Genomic DNA, 13,413 nt, shown 5'->3' with positions numbered 1-13,413 from the left:
GACCACTAAGTTCCCTATAAGCGCTAATATGACTGCAACATAGTGAGGGAGAGAGAGAGAATAAGAGATAGAGAATATGAGAGATGGAGAGTGAGAGATAGAGAGGGAGAGAGAATAAGAGAGAGAGAATACGAGAGAGTGAGAGACAGAAAGATAATAAGAAAGAGAGAGAGAGATACACAAAACGAGCAGGAGAGATGAGCCTTCCTAGCTCCTCTCACAGCCAGGGAGGATCCTGGGAGATTTGTTAACTGATAGGCTTTTACCCACAACCCCTTGCTCTACTGCCATCACAATCTGAGGCCTGAGACGACACCCATCGCTCCCTATGCAGATTTTATAATCAGGGTGTGTGTGGGGGGAGAGAGGTTAGGGGAATATATAAGCTTTTACTTTGCATTTCAAATGATTGGGGATTAGTACTCGTATAAGATAAATGGGAAGAGAGAGAGTCAGCTCAAAGTCACAAGTCAGTCAGTCACTCGTCTTACTGTAGTTGACTTTCATGCACGATTTCTAATCTCATGACTTAAAGGAATCGGAAAAGCGAAGCAGACGTTTCTGGCGTTTGGCAAAAAAACGTAAGTTCTCTAAAGCCTCCATAAATGTTGTTTCATCTTTACATTCTCCTCTCTATGTCTCTCTCTTTCTCGAGAACTTCTCAAACTTTGTCTCTGTCTACCATGAGGTCCCTAATATTTTGGGTTGTAAACTGAGGGGTCTTGGTGCTTTATACATGTTATGGTTTTAAAAAGCCTGTCAAAGAACCTTCACATATTATAACTGGGGCCCAGAGCTTTTTTTTGGTCAGGTCAAGTAACTTTAATTTAGAGCCATAGAGTTGCAGGATATTGCAGAGTATCACCATTAGAAAGACCATGTTAATGATGAGTTTGGGTTTCTATACATCTCTACTCTGATCTCAGGAAGCAGAATCAATCATGGAACTTGGCCTACCAAGAAGACAGAATGATCAAACATATACCAACATGGAAATACCTTCCATGAATCCAGAATAACAAAAAGTAAAGATGAAATATGCTGCATGCAGTGGAGGCTGCTGAGGGGAAGACGGTTTATAACAATGTCTGGAACAGAGCAAACGGAATGGCATCAAACACATGAAAACCAAGTGGAAACCAGGTGGAAACCAAGTGGAAACCAAGTGGAAACCATGTGGAAACCAAGTGGAAACCATGTGGAAACCAAGTGGAAACCATGTGGAAACCATGTGGAAACCAAGTGGAAACCAAGTGGAAACCATGTGGAAACCATGTGGAAACCAAGTGGAAACGATGTGGAAACCATGTGGAAACCAAGTGGAAACCATGTGGAAACCAAGTGGAAACCAAATCAAATCAAATCAAATCAAATTTTATTTGTCACATACACATGGTTAGCAGATGTTAAATGCGAGTGTAGCGAAATGCTTGTGCTTCTAGTTCCGACAATGCAGTGATAACCAACAAGTAATCTAACTAACAATTCCAAAACTACTGTCTTATACACAGTGTAAGGGGATAAGGAATATGTACATAAGGATATATGAATGAGTGATGGTACAGAGCAGCATACAGTAGATGGTATCGAGTACAGTATATACATATGAGATGAGTGTGTAGACAAAGTAAACAAAGTGGCATAGTTAAAGTGGCTAGTGATACATGTGTTACATAAGGATGCAGTCGATGATGTAGAGTACAGTATATACATATGCATATGAGATGAATAATGTAGGGTAAGTAACATTATATAAGGTAGCATTGTTTAAAGTGGCTAGTGATATATTTACATAATTCCCATCAATTCCCATTATTAAAATGGCTGGAGTTGGGTCAGTGTCAATGACAGTGTGTTGGCAGCAGCCACTCACACTGTTAGTGGTGGCTGTTTAACAGTCTGATGGCCTTGAGATAGAAGCTGTTTTTCAGTCTCTCGGTCCCAGCTTTGATGCACCTGTACTGACCTCGCCTTCTGGATGATAGCGGGGTGAACAGGCAGTGGTTCGGGTGGTTGATGTCCTTGATGATCTTTATGGCCTTCCTGTAACAACGGGTGGTGTAGGTGTCCTGGAGGGCAGGTAGTTTGCCCCGGTGATGCGTTGTGCAGTCCTCACTACCCTCTGGAGAGCCTTACGGTTGAGGGCGGAGCAGTTGCCGTACCAGGCGGTGATACAGCCCGCCAGGATGCTCTCGATTGTGCATCTGTAGAAGTTTGTGAGTGCTTTTGGTGACAAGCCGAATTTCTTCAGCCTCCTGAGGTTGAATAGGCGCTGCTGCGCCTTCTTCACGACGCTGTCAGTGTGAGTGGACCAATTCAGTTTGTCTGTGATGTGTATGCCGAGGAACTTAAACTAGCTACCCTCTCCACTACTGTTCCATCGATGTGGATAGGGGGTGTTCCCTCTGCTGTTTCCTGAAGTCCACAATCATCTCCTTAGTTTTGTTGACGTTGAGTGTGAGGTTATTTTCCTGACACCACACTCCGAGGGCCCTCACCTCCTCCCTGTAGGCCGTCTCGTCGTTGTTGGTAATCAAGCCTACCACTGTTGTGTCGTCCGCAAACTTGATGATTGAGTTGGAGGCGTGCGTGGCCACGCAGTCGTGGGTGAACAGGGAGTACAGGAGAGGGCTCAGAACGCACCCTTGTGGGGCCCCGTGTTGAGGATCAGCGGGGAGGAGATGTTGTTGCCTACCCTCACCACCTGGGGCGGCCCGTCAGGAAGTCCAGTACCCAGTTGCACAGGGGCGGGGTCGAGACCCAGGGTCTCGAGCTTGATGACGAGCTTGGAGGGTACTATGGTGTTGAATGCCGAGCTGTAGTCGATGAACAGCATTCTCACATAGGTATTCCTCTTGTCCAGGTGGGTTAGGGCAGTGTGCAGTGTGGTTGAGATTGCATCGTCTGTGGACCTATTTGGGCGGTAAGCAAATTGGAGTGGGTCTAGGGTGTCAGGTAGGGTGGAGGTGATATGGTCCTTGACTAGTCTCTCAAAGCACTTCATGATGACGGAAGTGAGTGCTACGGGCGGTAGTCGTTTAGCTCAGTTACCTTAGCTTTCTTGGGAACAGGAACAATGGTGGCCCTCTTGAAGCATGTGGGAACAGCAGACTGGTATAGGGATTGATTGAATATGTCCGTAAACACACCGGCCAGCTGGTCTGCATGCATGCTCTGAGGGCGCGGCTGGGGATGCCGTCTGGGCCTGCAGCCTTGCGAGGGTTAACACGTTTAAATGTCTTACTCACCTCGGCTGCAGTGAAGGAGAGACCGCATGTTTCCGTTGCAGGCCGTGTCAGTGGCACTGTATTGTCCTCAAAGCGGGCAAAAAGTTATTTAGTCTGCCTGGGAGCAAGACATCCTGGTCCGTGACTGGGCTGGATTTCATCTTGTAGTCCGTGATTGACTGTAGACCCTGCCACATGCCTCTTGTGTCTGAGCCGTTGAATTGAGATTCCACTTTGTCTCTGTACTGACGCTTAGCTTGTTTAATAGCCTTGCGGAGGGAATAGCTGCACTGTTTGTATTCAGTCATGTTGCCAGACACCTTGCCCTGATTAAAAGCAGTGGTTCGCGCTTTCAGTTTCACGCGAATGCTGCCATCAATCCACGGTTTCTGGTTAGGGAATGTTTTTATCGTTGCTATGGGAACGACATCTTCGACGCACGTTCTAATGAACTCGCACACCGAATCAGCGTATTCGTCAATATTCCCATCTGACGCAATACGAAACATGTCCCAGTCCACGTGATGGAAGCAGTCTTGGAGTGTAGAGTCAGCTTGGTCTGACCAGCGTTGGACAGACCTCAGCGTGGGAGCCTCTTGTTTTAATTTCTGCCTGTAGGCAGGGATCAGCAAAATGGATCCATGTGGAAACTAAGTGGAAACCACGTGGAAACCAAGTGGAAACCATGTAGAAACCATGTGGAAACCAAGTGGAAACCATGTGGAAACCAAGTGGAAACCATGTGGAAACCAAGTGGAAACCATGTGGAAACCAAGTGGAAACCACGTGGAAACCATGTGGAAACCAAGTGGAAACCACGTGGAAACCATGTGGAAACCAAGTGGAAACCATGTGGAAACCAAGTGGAAACCATGTGGAAACCAAGTGGAAACCACGTGGAAACCATGTGGAAACCATGTGGAAACCATGTAGAAACCATGTGGAAACCAAGTGGAAACCATGTGGAAACCAAGTGGAAACCATGTGGAAACCATGTGGAAACCATGTAGAAACCATGTGGAAACCAAGTGGAAACCATGTGGAAACCAAGTGGAAACCATGTGGAAACCACGTGGAAACCATGTGGAAACCATGTGGAAACCAAGTGGAAACCAAGTGGAAACCATGTGGAAACCAAGTGGAAACCATGTGGAAACCAAGTGGAAACCAAGTGGAAACCATGTGGAAACCAAGTGGAAACCAAGTGGAAACCATGTGGAAACCAAGTGGAAACCAAGTGGAAACCATGTGGAAACCAAGTGGAAACCATGTGGAAACCAAGTGGAAACCAAGTGGAAACCATGTGGAAACCAAGTGGAAACCATGTGGAAACCATGTGGAAACCATGTGGAAACCACGTGGAAACCATGTGGAAACCATGTGGAAACCAAGTGGAAACCATGTGGAAACCAAGTGGAAACCATGTGGAAACCAAGTGGAAACCATGTGGAAACCAAGTGGAAACCATGTGGAAACCAAGTGGAAACCATGGGAAACCATGTGGAAACCATGTGGAAACCAAGTGGAAACCATGTGGAAACCAAGTGGAAACCATGTGGAAACCAAGTGGAAACCATGTGGAAACCAAGTGGAAACCATGGGAAACCATGTGGAAACCATGTGGAAACCACGTGGAAACCATGTGGAAACCATGTGGAAACCAAGTGGAAACCATGTGGAAACCAAGTGGAAACCAAGTGGAAACCAAGTGGAAACCAAGTGGAAACCATGTGTTTGATGTATTTGATACCATTCCACTGATTCCGCTCCAGTCATTACCACAAGCCCGTCCTCCCCAATTAAGGTGCCACCAACCTCCTGTGGCTGCCTGCTGTCTGGTCATATGAGCTCAGTAGAACGAGAGGGAGAGTTGATAGACAGACAGAGTAACTGCAGCTGTCTCAGTGGGAAATACACTGTAATGATCGCTCACACACCCTCTATCCAGGGACAGAGAGAGGAAATTTGAGGGCTTGTGTGTGTTTTTAATGTTATGTAAAAATGTAGACTTTCCACCTGCATTCCCTTTACTGTATTGTATCATATCATATTGCATACTGTATTCTATTTTATTACATTAAGTTGAATTGAATGTCATTAAATTCCATTTGATTCTATACCTGGCCAGTGTAGAGCTGGAGAGAAATGGAACGGACAAGGAACAGTTCTAGAAATCACCCTGGATTCCACATTCTAGGGTTGTTATAGAATTCCTTAAATAGCCCTTTCTTCCACATCCTATATGGTTGCCATGGCATCCAGCCTCCAGCTTTAAGAGAACGCCCACAAGCTTTTAGAAATGTGGACCTATACTGTATAGATTCACACCGTTGTCTCTGCATGCAAGAGTGTCTAATAATACCTATAACATACCCCCATTTGGTTATGATGATGCTGGTGGTGGTGGTGATGATAATGGTTTTATGTATACATTTAGGGTTTTGTCATAAGTGTGTGAAAGTTCTCTCTTCCTCCTCACAGTCAGTAGTTCAGTCGGGTGTTGGGGGGGGGGGGTGAATAGGATATTAACAATATATAATTTTAGGGTGCATATAGGCAGAGTTTTCCTGGAATATGTGTGTTTGTATTTTCCTCTACTGCTGAGTTTGTCCTGAATATCCCCTAAGATCTCTGAGAAAAATACTGTGAGACTTATAGGTGTCAAATCAATTAGTATGAGAGAGAGAGAGATAGAAACTTCCTGTTATAAAACTCTCCCCAATGAACCTACAGGGAGGTAGCCATTTTGTTTCACCTAGCTCTCATTCCGACTGGGTTTGAACCATCTGTACGACACAAAAGTGTGTTAGCCCACTGAGATAAAGCCCTTGGCATAGGTTGTAGGACCTAACACAATTATTCAGGTCTCAGGCGAGGTTACCCATTGCGCCATAAACAGGAGAGGTGAAAATAATATGGTGGATTGTCAGAGACTTAGTGGGAAATTAGCTTTGAACTATCCGGTCTGATCCGGTCCTATCCGGTTGTTAGACATTCAGTGAGGATGAAGAAGATGAGACGAGGAGAGGAAGACACTAGACCATTGAGATGCACTTTGTATTTTCCCTTAAAACACTCAGACAGACAAACAGTGTGAATACATTGGGCACACCTCAACACTTATGCAACTGTAGATTGAGTTGTAAAATAAAGATCGAAGCTGGGAGTCAGAGAGCCAATCTCAAGTGTGGTTTGTGTGTGTCAGAGTAGAGGGGGAAGGGTGGTGACTGGATGTGGGTTTCACTCTCAGCTAAAGAGACACACGCACATACACACAGCTTGATGGCCGACTCATGACCCTATCCCTGCTGTCCTCATGTCCCCTACTGAGAAAACTGGAGAGAGAGAGAAAGAGAGAGGGTGGGGGAGGGAGGGGGGGGGTCAGAGACTGACTAAAGATGAATCTCTATAGGGAACCCACCTCTGTCTGCTCTCTTTTTCTCGCTCTCTCCCTCTCTCTCTCTGCAGTAATAAAAGATAGTAATCTAATGGCTCCTTTCTATTCAGCCACATTGGAAGAGTCATGAGATGGAGAGAGAAACATAGAGAGACATAGAGAGAGCGACAGAGAGAGGGCTAGAAAGAGAGAGATAACGAGAGTCATGCAGAGAGAGAGAGACATCGAGAGACAGAGAGACATACAAAGAGAGGGAGACATAGAGAGGGCTAGAAAGAGAGAGATAACGAGAGTCATACAGAGAGAGAGAGAGAGACATAGAGAGACATAGAGAGAGCGACATAGAGAGGGCTAGAAAGAGAGAGATAACGAGAGTCATACAGAGAGAGAGACATAGAGAGACATAGAGAGGGCTAAAAGAGAGAGATAACGAGAGTCATACAGAGAGAGAGAGAGAGGCATAGAGAGACATAGAGAGAGCGACAGAGAGAGGGCTAGAAAGAGAGAGATAACGAGAGTCATACAGAGAGAGAGAGAGAGACATCGAGAGACAGAGAGACATACAAAGAGAGGGAGACATAGAGAGACAGAGAGACAAACAGAGAGAGAGAGAGACATCGAGAGACAGAGAGACACACAGAGAGAGAGACAGAGAGACATACAGAGAGAGAGAGAGACATAGAGAGACAGAGAGACATACAGAGAGAGAGACATAGAGACATAGAGAGACAGTGAAACATACAGAGAGAGAGACATAGAGAGACAGAGAGACATACAGAGAGAGAGACATCGAGAGATAGAGAGACATACAGAGAGAGAGACATAGAGAGAGAGAGACATACAGAGAGAGAGACATACAGAGAGAGAGAGACATCGAGAGACAGAGAGACATAGAGAGACAGAGAGACACACAGAGAGAGAGAGAGACATCGAGAGACAGAGAGACATACAGAGAGAGAGACATACAGAGAGAGAGAGACATAGAGAGACAGAGAGACATACAGAGAGAGAGAGAGAGAGAGAGACATAGAGAGACAGAGAAACATACAGAGAGAGAGACATAGAGAGACAGAGAGACATACAGAGAGAGAGACATCGAGAGATAGAGAGACATAGAGAGACATACAGAGAGAGAGACATTGAGAGACAGAGAGACAAACAGAGAGAGAGAGAGACATCGAGAGACAGAGAGACACACAGAGAGAGAGACATAGAGAGACAGAGAGACATACAGAGAGAGAGACATACAGAGAGAGAGAGAGACATAAAGAGACAGAGATACATATAGAGAGACAGAGAGACATACAGAGAGACATCGAGAGACAGAGAGATTATTTATTTTCTTCCATGCATTATTTAGCCTGGAGGAAGAGGGTTTAATCAATTAACAAAATCACACCACACACACGCGCGTGTGCTGTGGTAGTAGTGATAAGGTTGGATAGTCATTTTGTTCAGCTCAGTGTTGATTGAGTTTTCCTGATGAACTACTTATAGAAAATGCAGAAGCGGCAGTAAAAACTTTGAATTAATCCAGGCCATTTTCATAATCTGTGGCGGGTGTGTGCTTCAGGGTCTGGTCAGGGCAAGTCGAGCCCTACCCTCCGTGTAAGTAAATATAACAAGCATAACTATATAACTGTCTATAACTGTCCAAATACACAATACAGCCCATAGTTAGGCGTTGTGTGATTGTATATAACTGCAATGCATAAATAACCTTTGTGTTCGTATAGAGATTAAGATCGATGTGCCAGAGGAGCACTAACTCTGATGACTCCTCCAGGTGCCAGGAGTGAGTGTGTGTGTGTGTGTGTGTGTGTATGTGTGTGTAAAGCTGTAAAAAAAAAAAATACTAGTTCAGCTCTTCAGAAAAATCAACTCAGCAGCAGACAGTGTTTTATGGAAATGTACATTGTGTCCCTCAGTTGGTACTTAATGGCTAACAGTGACTATCGGTTTCACAAGAGGTCACTTTTAGATAATTTTATATATATTTTTTGGTTTATATTTTTTATAGTATGTAGAAATTGTGCTTCAATATTGAATTAAAAACGTATGTTATATTGAAGTGCCCTTTAATATAGTGTCACGCCCTGACCTTAGATAGCCTTTTTTATTCTCTATTTGGTTAGGTCAGGGTGTGACTTGGGTGGGCAAATCTATGTCAATCACCACCTTCCGGAGACACCTGAAACCCCACCTCTTTAAGGAATACCTAGGATAGGATAAGTAATCCTTCTCACCCCCCTTTAAGATTTAGATGCACTATTGTAAAGTGACTGTTCTACTGGATGTCATAAGGTGAATGCACCAATTTGTAAGTCGCTCTGGATAAGAGCGTCTGCTAAATGACTTAAATGTAAATGTAAATGTATGTGTTCTATTTCTTTGTTGGCCGGGTATGGTTCCCAATCAGATGCAGCTGTCTATCGTTGTCTCTGATTGGGGATCATACTTAGACAGCCTGTTTTCTACCTGAGTTTGTGGGATCTTGTTTTGTACGGTTGCTTTCCACTACAGAGCTTTACGTTTGTGTATGTTTTTCATCAATAAAAGAAAGATGTTCGCTTACCACGCTGCGCCTTGGTCTCCATCTCTAAACGACCGTAATATATAGACCACATGGAGAATTCAATACATTTTTATATGATTAAAGACTTGGTAAAGTGCCCAAATTCTGCATTTTGACACCCCCCTATGTGCACCCTCTGTAACTTACAAACAGACTTTAACCCATTTAACACAAACATTTCTCCAAGTTTCACCTTGATTGTAAAGCCCAAACTATTTTCTGAAGATTTATTATTTATGTAACGTGATTAATGACTCATTTTAAGGTAAAAAAAAAAAAAAAAAACCTGTCCCTCATTTTAAAATCAAACCTGTTACATGAACTGAACTCTCAATTTTGTGAAACTATTCCTTTTAAAATATTTAATAGTCAAATCATAGTGTAAAGCAGATGAGCTGGTTCTACTCTTTTTGGCCATTTTCTGGTGTTTTGTGGTGAAAACTGAGCAGGTCGAGCCTAACACGCCATTTTTGTGTGTGAAGAATGCGTTCAGTTGCTTCTTCCTGTTGCACACAACAACCTAGAGTACCATATCCCCTGTTACAATAGGATTTATGGCTGATTTAAGAAGAAATTGTCAACTCTGTTACGGTCAACCCTGTTACTTTATTTGGCACTTAATAGGCCCATACTATAGTCCTTAAAAAAAACTCTTGAGATGGGAAGATGTGTTTTTTATTCAGATGAACATGTGCTCTTTATGACAGAATGTTAAAATGAGGTGAAATCAAACAGGGTTTTTTTCTCACCAAGTTACACATCTCAAAAGGCACCAAATTGGTGGAACGACCAACATACTAACTCTATTTTCATAGAAAACATCATATCTATACATTACATTGGGATAATGTATTTTAACTTTGCAGTTTTATATTTGGTGAACAGTGGATCCGGTGATGGAGACAGATTGAGAGAGAGAGTGAAATGCAGGGAAGAAGAAATACTGGAAACTTCCTGGCTGCCATCACAGACTGTGTCTAAACGGCAGCCATTTTACAGGGATGTTCCGGGATGTCAAATAAGGGTAATTGTTGCTTAGGACGACAGTTGCTCGTGTTCCCAGGATCATGTACTCAACAACGTCTCAATTCTTTGACACTGAGGCTGCGAGACGGGTACGTCTAACGAAAGACACGTACTTTCCATTCATTCTGTATCTAAAGCTCTTATCAGACCTACACAAAACTGCCCAGGACTACATATCCAGACAGAACACATACACGCACGCACACACACACACACACACACACACACACACACACACACACACACACACACACACACACACACGCACGCACGCACGCACGCACGCAAGCACACACACATGCGCAGGCACGCACGCACGCACGCACACACACACACACACACACACACACACACACACACACACACACACACACACACACACACACACACACACACACACACACACACACACATACACACACACACACACACAAACACACACACGCTTGCATGGACGCCCCTTCTTACAGCCACCCTGTGCCCTAACGAAGCTTCGCTTCGACAAGGAGACCGAGGGGAGAAGGGGAGAGAAAGAATAATAGAAAATGTGTCAATTTATAAGAGAAAGGAGTGGAAAGCTATAGAGTGAAATGATAGAGAGAAATAGAAAGAGAGAGAAGCACACCTTGGTATTTTTGACTCCATCTTTAAACATAGACTAGGCCTTCTGTCTCTCTCTCTCTCTCTCCCTCCCTCTCCCCGTCTCTCTCTCTCTCCCTCTCTCTCCCCGTCTCTCTCCTCTCCCTCTCGCTCCATGTAACCTTCCCTCTGTCTCTCCTCCTCTCTCTCTCTCCTCTCCCTCCCTCTCCCCGTCTCTCTCCGCTCCCTCTCGCTCCATGTAACCTTCCCTCTGTCTGTCTCTCTCTCCTCTCTCCCTCTCGCTCCATATAACCTTCCCTCTGTCTGTCTCTCTCTCCTCTCCCTCCCTCTCCCCGTCTCTCTCCTCTCTCCCTCTCGCTCCATGTAACCTTCCCTCTGTCTCTCCTCCTCTCTCTCTCTCCTCTCCCTCCCTCTCCCCGTCTCTCTCCGCTCCCTCTCGCTCCATGTAACCTTCCCTCTGTCTGTCTCTCTCTCCTCTCTCCCTCTCGCTCCATATAACCTTCCCTCTGTCTGTCTCTCTCTCCTCTCCCTCCCTCTCCCCGTCTCTCTCCTCTCTCCCTCTCGCTCCATGTAACCTTCCCTCTGTCCCTCTCTCTCTCCTCTCCCTCCCTCTCCCCGTCTCTCTCCCTCTCGCTCCATATAACCTTCCCTCTGTCTCTCTTCCTCTCTCTCTCCTCTCCCTCCTTCTCCCCGTCTCTCTCCTCTCTCCCTCTCTCCCTCTCGCTCCATGTAACCTTCCCTCTGTCTGTCTCTCTCTCTCCTCTCCCTCCCTCTCCCCCCGCCTCTCTCCTCTCGCTCCATGTATCCTTCCCTCTGTCTCTCTCTCTCCCTCCCTCTCCCCGTCTCTCTCCTCTCTCCCTCTCGCTCCATGTAACCTTCCCTCTGTCTCTCCTCCTCTCTCTCTCTCTCCCTCCCTCTCCCCGTCTCTCTCCTCTCTCCCTCTCGCTCCATGTATCCTTCCCTCTGTCACTCCTCCTCTCTCTCTCCCTCCCTCTCCCTGTCTCTCTCTTCTCTCCCTCTCGCTCCATGTATCCTTCCCTCTGTCTCTCCTCCTCTCTCTCTCTCCCTCCCTCTCCTCATCTCTCTCCTCTCACCCTCTCGCTCCATGTAACCTTCCCTCTGTCTCTCTCTCTCTCCCTCCCTCCCTCTCCCCGTCTCTCTCTTCTCTCCCTCTCGCTCCATGTATCCTTCCCTCTGTCTCTCCTCCTCTCTCTCTCTCTCTCTCCCTCCCTCTCCCCGTCTCTCTCTTCTCTCCCTCTCGCTCCATGTATCCTTCCCTCTGTCTCTCTCTCTCTCCCTCCCTCCCTCTCCCCGTCTCTCTCTTCTCTCCCTCTCTCTCCATGTATCCTTCCCTCTGTCTCTCCTCCTCTCTCTCTCTCTCCCTCCCTCCCTCTCCCCGTCTCTCTCTTCTCTCCCTCTCGCTCCCCGTCTCTCTCTTCTCTCCCTCTCGCTCCATGTAACCTTCCCTCTGTCTCTCCTCCTCTCTCTCTCTCTCCCTCCCTCTCCCCATCTCTCTCCTCTCTCCCTCTCGCTCCATGTAACCTTCCCTCTGTTTCTCTCTCTCTCTCTCTCTCTCTCTCTCTCTCTCTCTCTCTCTCTCTCTCTCTCTCTCTCTCTCTCTCTCTCTCTCTCTCTCTCCCTCTCTCTCTCTCTCTGCAGCTATTCTCAGTCCTCAGGAATAGATGCCTATGGAACATAGAATATAGAATATGGAATACTGGGAGTCGTCTCAGAATATAGAATATCCTGAAAAAAAATATTCCCCACTTAGCATCTTTGTTTATAGAATACTTCCTTTTGAAAGATAGCCTATAAGGAATATGGAATTCTCCTGTCTCTGAAAATAGATCCATGGAATATGGAATACAGAATACTCCCTGCTTTGCTATGTCATTCCCATGACGTTCCCATGACGTTCCAATGTCCAGACACGTTACATATATGTTACACGTTATCTAGTGGTAATATTGATCATACAGTGTGTGATGTGATGTCAGATAGCTAGGATGAACCAAAGGGCGTATAAGGAACGGAGTCAGGAAGATATGGAGAATATGGCAGCGAGATGCATTACTTTCTCTCTCTATTTCTTTTCCTCTATATTTTTCTCTCTCATGCTCACACGCAGAAAACAGACACACACACACACACATACTAGCTGATGTTAAACATCTCTTTGTCTGGGTTGATTGCGTAATAACCACAGCGGTCATACACACACACACACACACACACACACACACACACACACACACACACACACACACACACACACACACACACACACACACACACACACACACACACACACACACACACACACACACACACACACACACACACACACACACACACACACACACACACACACACACACACACACACACGTTAGTCTCTTTCCTATTTTTCTATACCCATATATTCCCTGTTTAAACCAACCTTTCACTTCACATCATAACTCTCCTACATATAGGACATCATTCATGACACCCCTATAAACATATATTCTCTACATACTGTATACACCAGAGGAGGCTGGTGGGAGGAGCTGTAGGAGAAACGGCTCATTGTAATGGCTGGAATGGAAT

Source organism: Oncorhynchus keta, chromosome 20, assembly GCF_023373465.1.
Source record: "Oncorhynchus keta strain PuntledgeMale-10-30-2019 chromosome 20, Oket_V2, whole genome shotgun sequence".
In the NCBI taxonomy this organism is placed as follows: Eukaryota; Metazoa; Chordata; class Actinopteri; order Salmoniformes; family Salmonidae; genus Oncorhynchus; species Oncorhynchus keta.
The sequence above is the reverse complement of the archived record's forward strand: the minus strand, read 5'-3'. Positions refer to the sequence as shown.